This window comes from Macaca nemestrina, chromosome 9, assembly GCF_043159975.1.
Source record: "Macaca nemestrina isolate mMacNem1 chromosome 9, mMacNem.hap1, whole genome shotgun sequence".
Classification (NCBI taxonomy): domain Eukaryota; kingdom Metazoa; phylum Chordata; class Mammalia; order Primates; family Cercopithecidae; genus Macaca; species Macaca nemestrina.
Genome location: NC_092133.1, coordinates 84,748,705 through 84,761,943, shown reverse-complemented (window position 1 = coordinate 84,761,943; position 13,239 = coordinate 84,748,705).

The window sequence follows — 13,239 nt, the reverse complement described above, 5'->3', positions numbered from 1 at the left end:
ATATTGTAGAATTCCACTTATAGAAAATGTGCAGAAAAAGCAATTCCATAGAGACAAAAATAGATTAGATTGTCAGTGGAATGGGGAGTGGGGAATGGAGAGTGTATGCTAATGGGTATGGGGTCTCATTCTGGGGTGATAAAAATATTCTGGAATTATATAGGAATGATAACTGTAGAACATTGTGAACATACTAAAAGAACACACTAAAAGAAAAAGAATGAACTTCATGAATGTGTGAATTGTATATATATGACACCAAAAAACTCAAAGAAGCAATCTATGCACTTCAGGATCAAACAAAGAGAAATGACTTTGACTTCATATGGACCTTTTCCTTTTCCCTGAACTTCTCATTTGAGAATTTTCATATCTACTCCAAGTTCCTCTATAGGAGAATATTAGGCTAAGAGCAACATCTGATGATAATTACCCTGGCAACCATGTGCTCCAGGGATTGGAGCAAAGAGAGGCTAGAGACAGTGAAAATAATAGAAAAAAAAATGGCTACAGGAAATAAAGAACCAAGAACTAGGATAGCTGTAATAAAAAAAAGACAAATAATAATACGACTTCCCAGGATTGGGTAGTTGCTTTGACAACAGGATAGCAGGACACATGGAAACAAGGAACCAAGATGTCTGAGGAGCATTTCAGGATGTATGGATGGCAGGCAGACTACTGCAGAGACCAGGGGGTCTGCCCGGACGTGATTCCAGAACCCTCAGGGGCCTGGGATGCCCTGCTTAACAGTCTGAAGTAGTGAACCAGATGACCCCCATTGGCCATTTTGGCTCCACAGTGAGTTTAACAAGGAGAAATAAAGGTCTCCAAATCACCCCAATATTAGCCCCTCTCTTTCTACCTGTGGAAGCTGGTCTCTAACGATGGCTCCCTAATGAACCATATTTCCCAATATTCACATCCTCATTTAATCCACAATAGGCATGACATCAGGTAAAAAGTACAACTCTTCTGAAGCCACCATGATGTGAGGAAGCCCAAGCTACCCACACAGAGAGGTCATCTGTAGAGAGAGATTCCCAACCAGCCAACTTGTCCCAGCCATCTCAGTCTGGGCACTGGGCATGAGAGAGAAAATGCTGTCTTGAGTGTCCAGCCTAGGTGAGATTTCAGATGACTCTAGTCCTAGGTGACATCTGACTGCTGAGCCCTGTAAACCCTCAGAACTGTGAAAGAGCATGATAAATTATTCTGAGTGTCTAAGTTTGGGGATAGTTTATTACACAGAAAGAATTAACTGAAACATTAACTCAAGAAGCCACATGAGGCCACCCTCTCTGCAGACACTGGGACCACTTCACTGGATTGGAGTAAGAGGGGAGTGTCACCCCTGCCCCTAGCCCCCACTGGCTTTATTAGTTCTGCCAGATGTGGATACCAAGGGTACCAGCCTCTCCTCACTTTACTGTTGCCCATGGAAGTCAGAGAGGTTCCAAACAACTCTTCTGGGTATGGAGCCCTGGAGCCTCCTGGGGTTGTCTGCTGCTGACTGCTAGTTTCTCTGGCAGCACCCAGTGATATGGGGAATGCCCAGGGCTCTGCCATTTGTCTCCTGGCTAAATCTCCCTTTCTCCACACCGGAGCTCTGAAATTTCCTGCTGCTGTCCATTCCAGGCATGGTGAGGCTTCCCCAAGGGAACCTGGGAAGGATCTAGAAAGGGCAGGGGCTCAAGGAATCCATGCCAGCAGACCCCCAGGTCATACTGGAACCCGCCATGTGCGGTGGCTCTCCCTGGTGTTGATTTAGGGCTCTGTGTATTCTATATTTTATGACTCGTGGCCCAGGGCAGAAGCTGCAAGTAGTGTTTATGCTGGCAACAGGGGGCAGCACTTCCTGGGCTTCCTTCCTGGGGAGGGCAATCATGTGTCAGGGGTTTAATTGTTCTGTATGGTGTCAGTTTTCTCCTCCTCCTCCTCCTCCTCCTCCTCCTCTTATATCAGGGTTGAAACAGAGCTTGATCCTTGGGGTAAAATTCCGTTCTTACCCCCATGCCCAGCCCTTTTGTAAGACACACAAGCTCACTCCATAGATGAAGCGCTTTAACCCCATCATGGGCACTGTGTGGTTTTTCACGGAAGTGACCAGTGTGCTCCCTGAGTTTGAGGGCCAGGGCTCCATAACAGTACTAGGATGTGACAGTTAGACAGGGGTCAGCATGGACATTGCTGGTGTTTGGGCCCACAGTTTCCAGACTGGCTGGCACATTCAGGGCACTCCAGCCAGTGTTACTGATGGTCCGCACCTGTGTTGAGTGTAATACTAGCCAAGACCACCCCCAGATGGTTCAGAGTTGGAGGAGGTAGGGTAGGGACTTGGGCAGGGAATGGTAAGTACAGTTTATTAATGAAACCTGTTTTAAAATATCCACTCACTCATTAAATACAACACACACACACACACACACACACACACACACACACACACACACACACACTCCTGAATGATTTTAGTACATTTAGTACATTTAGGCAAAACAGGATTACTTTTCATGTTTCAAAAGCTGAAGATTGGGGCAGTTGTGGTTCCACACATAACTGCAGTCTCCAGGCTTGCCTTGGGTTAGGGATCTGACCAGCAGCTCACCCTTGACCTGTGCTCCCCTTGGACCAGTGGCCTGAAAAGAAGCCACCCAGTGACAGCCAGCAAGGAGGCCATGGGGCCAGCTGGAATTGGCCTCCTTGTCTGCCCCCAGGCCATTCCCAGAGCCCACTCTACACCTTCCAGAAACGTTTTGCTTTCTCCAACTCCTTTCCTTGCTCCCTAGTCCTGGCTCCAATTTCACACTAAGGATGGAAGAACGGAGTCACATGGGAGTGAGGCCATTTAACTGGACATTCAGCAAACAGCAAGAGATCCAGGTCAGAACCCAGGAGGAGATCTGTTGCCCAGAGGCATGAAGAGGGCTTGGGATGCTGGCAAAGCCTGGGACAGGAGCACATTAATACATGGAGGGTGTCACCTGCGAGGATGGGTAGACTTGAGCTGGGACAAATGGCAGATGACTTGTGTCATGTGAGCAAAGTCACTTGACTGCTTCAAACCTGTCTCTTCACCTTTACAGGTAGGTAAAGAATACTCCGCTTCTCACTAACCTCTTGCTTACTTGCTGACAAATCATATAGATGTGAAAAATGTTTTATGAAGTGCATTTGGGAAATAGCCTCACAATTATCACTGCTGCCAACAGCAATACCTGATAGGGATTGAAGAAAACCCTCATCCCTGCCTTCCACACTCTACCTGGAAAGTCCAGCAAGAGACAGATGCCAGGTGCTGCCCCCTTGTCCTTGCCCCGCCCCCCCGGAAAGGTACAACTAACTCCTCATGTCAAATGGTGGCATCTAATCTTCGCCCCCTTAAAAATGGGCTGACCTCATTAACTTCCTGGCTACTACAGTGCGATGGAAGTAATATTCTAGGACGTCTGAGGCTGGGTTAAAAGAAGCCTTATAGCTTCCACCTGGGCCTCTTGCCAGCTCACTCTTGGGATGTTCTCTGAGCCTCTTGCTTCCATGCTGTGGGAACCCCAAGCCACACTGAGAGACCACAGATAGGTGTGAACATGCCAGCTGAGTGTCCAGCCAAAGGACAGCATCAGCAGCCAGCTGTATCCTGCCTAGCAGAGCCCTCACATGCTGTAGCCCAGGCACCCTATGACTGCAACTGTATGAGGACTCTCAACACGAACCACCCAGCTGAGCCCAGTCAACACAAAACATAACCAGGAAAAATAATCATAAGTTGTTTCTTCAAGCCACTAAGTTTTGAAGTGGAATGTTTAACTGAAACAGCTCTTCATAGACCTACAGGCACCTGAACCCCCTTGTTCTCCTGCCTGAGACCCTACACTCTGAACATCTTCGTCTTCTTCCTAGTGTGGCCTTCTGTCATCCTGTCCCTTGGTATCATCATTCCCTACTTTCTGCTGTTCCCACAAATAAGCCCAGGGTCACTCTCAACTTAAGGCTCTTCCTACAGGTTCCCTACAGGGACAAAGAAGAGACAAGAGAGTGACAAACACAGGAAAGTGACTTTAGGTGGGGCCCTGCACATACCATTCTTAGACTGAGGTGGTGACTTCCTCTTTAGAGGACACCAGGAGAAGCACCTGAAGACTTGCAAACCAAACTCTGAGCTCTATCTCATCTTCACCCCCCAAATCCTTGCCCCAGAGGCATATACTTGGGCAGTGTGGGTGAGATCCCTGTGAAGCTCTGTCGGGAGGTCAGCAGCTTTCTAGCCTCCCACGTCCTTCCTCCAGCCAGGGGACCATAGTGCTTGTCCCCTCTGCCACATCTTCTCAGCTTTGACCTTCATTGCCCTGTCCCAGGCCAATGGACAAAGTGATGCCATTCAGAGGAAGGACTCTGTCAATGAGCTTTCCGGCTCCAAGAACCACAGGTCCCAGGGCTTATCAGCCCCTTTACAGTGGGAGCATGCCTGTCAAACATTCCAGGCACAGGCGGCGCTGGGCTGAAAGGTGAGCTGCTTGCTTAAGGGAGGTGGGTGGTCTCCAGCAGGACTTTCAGATTAACCTAAGCCCTCACTCTGAAAATACCAAGGTGGGGAGCTTAGGGCACCAATCAAGATAAGAACAAGCCAGGCGTGAGGTCCCCTTTGATTCAGGATCCTCTAGGGCAAGGAGGAGGGAAGGGGAAGGAGGGTAGAATTCTTTCTGGCTCCATCCAGAGACCAGTGAGGCAGGATTTCTTGGGGCAAGAAAGAAACAGAGGTCTCCCACAGCCCCTGCATAACATTTCTCAGGAGAATGTTTTGGAAGTCCCTGCATTGTCCCACAGGCCCTCAAGCCTCCCATTTCTGGGAGCCACAGAAAAGTTTGGCCTTAATGCTGGACTCTCAGCTGGGAAAGCTCAGAACCTGCTTTCCTTGACTTCCCACAAGGCTCTAACTAGCCTCTGCACACAGGGCTCCTTTCTTCTGAGAAACAAAATTTTGGTCTTCCTTGGGTCCCCCAGAAAAAGCCACTTCTAGAAAAGCACTTTGCGGGTTTTGCTGGGGTGAAAGGTCTCGCTAGAAGTCTCTGACACATAGGAAAACTTACATATTGGGGCTTTAGGGGCTTCAAAATATAACATACCTCTTAGGCATCCATTAGGAGGGACAAGCAGGAGCCCTACTTATGGGTGGCAAGATGCCATCTTTGTTCTGGCAAAGCTGATTAGAGAATGCGGCATTAGATGTGCAGCTATACAGACCTGCCGGGTAAACATATCTCCTCCTCCAATCCCACATGGCCAAGAGTGTTCTCTGCAGGGTAAGGGATCCCGACATGGGACAGAAATCTGAGCACAGCCTGGTAATTTGGTTCTGAGCCACATGGAGCTCAGGATTCCTCAGCCACAGGATTCCAGTGAGATTTGGGGCACACAGAGGCCTCAGAGTTTACTGGGGGGATTCCTTTTCTATAGAGACATGGAGTCGGAGGAAGGAGGGTCTCCCCACCAGCAAGCAAATAACAAGTCCAGGAAAACCAGACCATTGCAGGGAACTCAGCTTGCTAGGTTTTCAATGTCTTCTCACACCTTCAGGAGTGACAAGATGCAGGAGTGGAAGGACCACGACCCTGGGGACCCCAGGTGCGGCAAATGGCTTCCTAAAACCCCAGCTTTTGCATCTGTAATGAGCAGTGACAGCTCCTACCTCATGAGAATGCCGTGCAGTAGTGAAGCTGAGTAACCAGCTATTCCAGTTTGAGTGTCCCAGAAAACTCCTCCATTGTGGACAAACTGAGAAGCTGACTCTCCCACTGGAGGCACCAGGTACAAGGTAGGTGCTCAGGAATTGTTTCCCTCCTTCTTGACTCACACTTCTCTTCTGAGAGTGAAAGTTGGAGTATTCTTCAAGCAAGAAGCTGAGACAGCCCTTCACTTTTCCTGGGGAGGGGAAGAGAGCAGGGCCTTTGGACTTAGAGGCCCCTCTGGAGCCTGGAATAGACAGACTTGCATTTCAGAGGAAACTTCCCATGGCATCGCCCCAGGATCAGTCAAAAGGAATCAGCCTCTGGCACACAGCTAAGCGTGTGTCTCTGAGAAAATGTCTGGGTTCCTTTGGAAGGTGCCAGGGACCAGCGAGGGAGCATGGGCATGGGACTCTGATTAACCACATCGCCCTCCCAGCCGCTGGCCCCACATGGCCCAAGCCCACCTCTCTGCCACTTGCAGCGAAGTGCAGCCCCAGAACCCACACCCACCCTCTGTGTGGCCACAGCCACGGGTGTCCATGAAGCCAGAATGTCTTCGGAAAATGGGAACCTTTGGGAAGTACATAGTCATTGCCTAGAAGTCCAATGGCTGTTCTGACAGTCATCTCCCCATTAGATAAATTCCCCCACTGAGCGACTGACTTTTGGTGGAGTTAACCACCTGTGTTCCACGAAAGGAGAGTAGGCCTGTCCCTTTCCAGAAATGCAGAAACCTCAGGAGTTGAGATCTTGGCTTCCATGGAGGAGAAGCCTCATGGGTAGCTGAGGGAGGGCCATTACCATTTGCAGTTGAGAAGGTCTGGAAGCCCCGCCACACATGCTGAGCCCTGCCATGGAAATCTTGAGTGTCCCTGAACACCTACAACCTGTGGGGCTTCTTTGTGTCTGTGAGAATATTATAAGCTATCGAGGCTCTCTTTTGCTGCCAGAAGTTCAGGGTGAGCTCCAGGGCTCAACTGTAGCATCTATGTTGGTCTTTGCAGTGGATGGATATGTGTCTTATTTACCTAGCCTTGCTTCTCCACTTTACCTACTGTTTTCCTCGGTCTGGTTTGTTATTTTCGTGGCATCATAATGGACATGTCATTGTTAGAAGATAGTGGGGAGTAGAAGAAAGCCATACTTTCTCATCTCTGAAATGCTCAATTATGGTGGGTGTTGCTTGTGCCAAAATAAGCTTCTTGCTCTAAGTCCTGCGCTGGAGAAACCCAGTTCTACCAGCATCCAGGGTACTGAGAGCATCAAACCTCAACCCCAGGAGATAAAGCGAAAGTTAGTAAACAGCAGTCCAGACTTTGGGGCTAAAAACATCAGGATTCCAGTGAGATTTGCGGCAAATCAAAATCATCTATTGTCTTCTCTACCTTAGCTTTCCCCACCTGTAAAGTGAGTATAATATTACCTCCCACACCATCACAGGGGCTGAGATGAGCCACATACACTGTGTGATGTGACACCAGTAATAACTCCCATGACTTCCCCAGCCCCTTGCACATGGTACTCAGACATTACACTAAAGGGCTTACCTATAATTGCTATACAGGGTGCTCATATACAGCCCTGGGAGACACAGGGGGCCAGTCAAAAGGAATCAGCCTCTGGCACACAGCTAAGCGTGTGTCTCTGAGAAAACGTCTGGGTTCCTTTGGAAGGTGCCAGGGACCAGCGAGGGAGCATGGGCATGGGACTCTGATTAACCACATTGCCCTCCCAGCCGCTGGCCCCACATGGCCCAAGCCCACCTCTCTGCCACTTGCAGCGAAGTGCAGCCCCAGAACCCACACCCACCCTCTGTGTGGCCACAGCCACGGGTGTCCATGAAGCCAGAATGTCTTCGGAAAATGGGAAGTGCAACTGGGAAGTCTGCGTCTGAATTTGAACCCAGGCCCTGCCTCCTTTCAAGCCCATTTTCTAGATTGTTACGTCCCACTTCTCCCTGCGGGCCATGTTCTACTAAGCCTGTGCTGCTTCTCCCACCTGAGGGTGGCCTGAGTTTCTGGTTCCACAGCAAGCAAGTGGGGCCTGCCCTGCCTCTCCCGCCTCAGTCCCACAGAGCTCAACAGGGTGGCAGGTTGGGTTGATTCTCTGATCAGGGTAAAAAGTGGAAGGGAATAGGGAGAGTGGCAAACTTAGCCCAGGCCAAAGCCAGGGACTCTGTGCAGGAGTTGAAAACGTGGGTTTCCTAGCCACTCTGCTCTAGCAACTCCTAGAAAGGAGGCCCTACTGGGCCCCAGAGAAGAAACTTAAAATCAGAAGGAGTCTCCTAGTGCGTCACAGCCAGCTTTCTGCCTCCAGGAAAGCCACAGCCAAGGGCAGGCAAGACACTTAGGCCTCTGTTGACTTACAGGCCCCCGGGGAGTGGGTTGCACCATCTTGTGCAAGCCAGTCTCAGCCTCTCGTCACTGGTAATGAAGCAAAGTGACAAAGTGGCCCTTCTTCCTAGCACAGCCATCCTCCTCCCTAGAGTCTCCAGGGAGCCAGGGAGCCAGGGAACCTGCAGGCCTTGGCCGGCCAAGCCCCGGTGTGCTCCAGACAGGGCACTGCTTGGCCACCCAGGAGGCTCTCGTATGTAGTGGACACTTCTGGTATGAGGCCCAGCATCTGCTTCACAGCTGGTTTATGGCTTCTGATCAGGCTCAATAAAAACCCAGACGGCATCTCACCAGTGTGGCACCTGAAGGAGGAATGTGCTTCTCGGGACCCTCAGAAGGTTGTTCTGACATTGGCCACAGGCAGAGACAGACAAGAGCAGAGGGGCTCACTCAGCCCTGGGCCTCACCCAGAGACCCCTGACCAGAAATTTGGAAATCCCTGCCCCACAGACTAACCCTTGCCTTTGACACTTGAATTCTGGTCCAGTTTTCTTCCTCGGCTTCTCATTATAGCAATAGTTTATGATTCTGCACTGCAGCTCTGTAATGCCTACAACATGCCTTCATGTCCTCCCCACCACTCTGAAAAATGCGTTAGCATTCCAGATTAACAGAGGAGAAAACCGAAGCAGGTCAGCGGGACTCCAGCCTGCCTTGTGCTTCAGGACAAGGGCAGGTCTGTAAGACCACCACGTGGAGACCACCATGGGCTTCTGGTCCAGGAAAAAAGGCGAGGCTCCCTCCTGACCCCACCCCATGCATGAAGATGAGGTGGGGAAGTTTCCAGAACAATGCGGTTGTGTCATGCAGGGGCCGGCTGACGTGCCTGAAGCTGGGGGGCTGGGCCTGCCCCTCCTACACGTGGGGTACTAGCTCTTCGGGGGGGCTTCAGCTGCCACTCATTTTCTCATCCAAATGGGAATGGTCTGGATTAATGTCTGGCCCAAGTGAATAACCGCTTAGACTCAGACCCGGGATGGATATGTTTCTCCATCTCTTTGAGTGTTGAGTCCAAACCCTGGCCTCCAACCCACTCACCTCTGGGTGGCCTTAGAACTCCCTGACTGCTGAGCCTGTTTTCTCCTGGAAAGTGGAGAACACAGAGGTGCCGTGGGATTCAGTGAGAGGCGGGTGTGAAAACACCCGAGGTGTTCTGGGCACAAGTTCACCTGGCAGGTGCCTGTCCCTGTGCCCTCCGGGCAGGGGTGGTTGGCAGTAGGGAGAGGCTCAGCAGCTGGAGCACAGGATGGGCCAGTACTGCAGTGGGCCTGGGCTGCCTCTGACCCAGAGCCCTGGCCTCCTCCACTCACAGTCATGTCCCAGGGTGCCCACCAGCCCCAGCCTCCTGGGGAAAAACATGCTGCTGAGGCTTCTGAGCACAGTGCAGACCTGCTGAGGCACAACCAACCAGCAGCACTGCAGAGCTGGTGCTTTGGCAGGAGGGAGGTCTGGCTGCAGCTTAGACAGTGCAGATGTCATTGGAAACAGATGCCCAGACCACAGTGTCTCTTCCCATTCCCACCAGGCTCCCTGGACCTTTTCAAGAATCCCCTAGGACAATGTAAGCCCGATGGGACATGAATGATTCTTGGAGATGGCCCTGCAGCTTGAGCGTCAGCCCCAGGACCCCCACACCCATTGCACCACAGCCTCACCCATTATGCGGGGTCTTCCTCCTATTGCCAGGCTGTGTGACACCAAAGCACATTTCTTAACTGCTCTGTGTCTCAGTGCTCCTCATAAATGGAGATAATAATAGCATCAACATCATGAGGATGAAGCTGTGTGGATGAAGCAAAGGGATTAACGTGGAGTGTTCAAAACAGCTCCTCCCACACCAGGTAGACCAGTACCCAACCCTGAGCCACGAGTAATGGTATTGTCTCCCTTGCCATCGGCCTGACTTTCACCTCATCTTCGTTGATGAGCCTGTGCTCTGTGCCAGGCAGTGCCAGGCGAGGGGATAACTGGGCTCAGACCCTCCTAGCTGTGAGAAGACCTGCAGTACAGGCCATGTTCTGCTGTGGGTGCCTCAACGTGGGGCCAAGGCACAAGTAAGGGTACATGAGCTGGGAGTTGAAGGCTGAGGCAGCTTCTGCAAGGCTGAGTTTGTCTTAAAGCTGCACCACCTCCTAGGATTTTGACCCTCCAAAAAGTGAAGCTATACGGTTGCAAAGGCAGACCTCCCAAATGGTGGCATTTTAGGTTTTGGAGGACAGGGAGGAGAGGCCCTGGGGTCAAGACTTCCTCCTGGCCCCACTTACACTGCACCCTTCAGGGACTCAGACCCATGTGGAGATGACCCTGGGGCTGAGACCCTGGGACAGAGCCTCCTAGGTTTCCCCCAAACTCTCACATCCTGCCTGTGTTTGGCGGGGGAGCTGGGCTGAGGACCAGAACTCATCCACCCTGACTCTCTTCCCAAGTCCAGTCCCCAGGCCTAGCAGGCCCACAGAGGGATGTCAAGTGTCCCCCACTACCTGCTGCCCACAACTGCCCCTCCATGCACATGCACACACCCATGCGCACACTATCCCATGCTTTTCTACCTCAAATGCACCTTTGAGCTGGCATCCCTGAGAATCCTGCAACTGTGGTGTCAACCAGAGCATGCCTCAGACAGACTAGGTGGTAAAGGAGGCTCTAGATCACCCGGCCTCCTCACTCCCTCTCCAGAAGGCAGGCATATGGTCCCCATTGAGGATGCAGCTCTCTGTGTTCTGGCCTAGCCATCACCTTCCTACTTTGAAGACTAACCTGGCTGCTGGGCTTGGTGACAGCTGCATGCCAGGTGCTGAAGCTGCATTGGCCCCAGCCCTGCCAGGCTGCCCCAGCTGGGTTCTATGGGCAGCAGAGGGTGAGATAGAGTTAAGAGTGCAAATGGTGTCTTGGGAGTACCACACAGGAAGGAAAGGCGGGGAGTGGAACTGGGCAGGGAGTGGCCAGGCTGGGATGCAGCTGAGATAAGGTCTCTGCCAGACCCAGAGAGCTCAGCAGCAGGGATTTGCCATTAGGAGAGGCCCTGCTGGACAGGAACAGCTATGCCCTTGTACCACCACTCTGCTCAGTCAATGACAGGGGGCTGCCCCAGGAGGAGTGGCGTTGGTTAGGAAGCACCCAGAGGTTAGCCCTCATCCAACCATACCTCGCATCTGGGCAGCAGAAAGTACTTTCTTACAGGGTCCTAGGCAGTGAGTCTCTGTGCCTGCCATGTGGGTCTTACAGGAAAGGCAAGATGCGGTTACAATGATAATGCCTCGTACCCAGGGGCTGGTGCCCCAGGGCCCTATGGAGATGTGGGACACACCTGCCCTGGAAGATCAGGGATAGGGCTTAGCAGTGGATGAGAGGCACCCAGCAGTGGAGGAGGAGGGCACTTCCTGGCCAGGGATCTGCACAGGAAGGGTCAGGAGATGGTGGCCAGTCATGGCAACACCCTGGACTGTGGCTGCAGGACTGAAGCCCAGACCCTGGCCCTTTTAGACACTGCCAGGAGCTTTCTTGTTCTGTCATTTCTCTTCTGTCTGAAACCATAAGAGCCTGGTGCCGTCCCAAGTTCACTTCCTCTCTATCCGCATCATCTCTATTTGGAATGTGGAACCAGAACACACTAGCCCCACAGAGGGGCTCTTGTTTCTTGAAACATCCCTGGCCTTTTCTGCCCAGCCCGGGGTGCTCATTATGCAGGCGGGGATGGCGACGGGGCGAGTTACCAACTAAACCCAAACCACCCTGGTCATGCACAGCAGGAGGAGCTGTTGTTTTTGGACTCAGGAGCTAGCTCAAAAGCCAGGGGTGATTTTGGTCATATGCAGCTGTCGCAGGCCCACGTACTCCAGTTCTGCAGGCCCAGTTCAGCGAGCCAAGGGCTCGAGCTTCAGCCTGAGGGGCAGAGGAAGGCAGGGCTGGGAGGACCGGCCTCCCCAGGCCTATGCAGTGCCCTGGATGGCACTGCCCTTGGCTGCTTTAGGAAGGAGGGACCTGAGGGGGTGCACCCAGCCCCTCAGAGAAAATCCTCATCTCCTTCTCCCAGAGTGGTGTTGGGCCCAGGCCTGGCCCCAGACTGAGGGCGGGAACAGTTCAGTCCTGAGATCCACCCGTGACAGGCACGACCTGGTTGCTTTGCTGCTACTGCTTCTCTCCCCTCTACTCTAATTCGATTCCCTTGGTAGCCCACAAAGTTGGAGCAAGAGTTATTTTCAAATAAGAATCTCTTGTTTACCAAGTAGAAGCTTCCATTCCATTAGAAAAAAATATAGGGCTCCTTCCATCAAATTTCCACTGGAAACCTGGCCTCTATTTTGAAAAAAAAGCATCTTAAGAAACTGGGTTCCCTGACTCTCTCCCGCCTCTGCCCCATCTCAGCAGGCTGGCACAGGTCCCCAGCAGCCCCTCACACGCTGCTGTATGGGCACTACTCCCGGGGGCTTGTCAATGTGTGCATTTGGTTCAGGAGCTTGGGGAGCTGAGACCCTGCAGATCTAACAAGCTCTCAGCTAACAAGCCAAGATCTACCAAGCTCTCGGTTAAATCAACAAGCTCTTGGGCAACTGCCTACGATGCTGCTTCACAGGCTGCACCGTCACAGGAACCTCCTCAGAACTGCTGTGCAAAGGGTCAACTGCCCAGACCCTCAGAGGCCAATGTCTTCATGGTGCTCCTGGTGGAGCCACCAGCTGCTCCCAGCCTGGCTGCCACACAGAGAGTACAGCAGGTAGCACATGCTGGAAAGGGCCACCCACCTCCAGGCTTCACCAGACCACAGAGGACTCCAGGTTGGCAAGGTGAGCCAGGGAGAAGAGAGGATGAGCAATGACAGGGCCAGAGAAAATCCAATATCTAAGCTACCAGCAGAGAAAAGGTGCCTGCAAAGGAAATGGAGAAGAAGCATGCTGGGAAATGTAGGGAGTACGTGCAAGGGACGTGTCGCTGTGGAAACCAAGGAGGAAGTGGTTCACACTCCAGTGTTGCAGAGAATCCATGAGAGCTTAATGCTGGGAGATGCTCCTTGGGTTGAGTTCAGCCACAAGGGACTCAATCACTGGGCTGCAGTGGCTCATTGGCAAAATGGGGCAGAAGCCAGTGAGCAAAGGAAGGGGCTGGGCATGAGAGAATGGGGG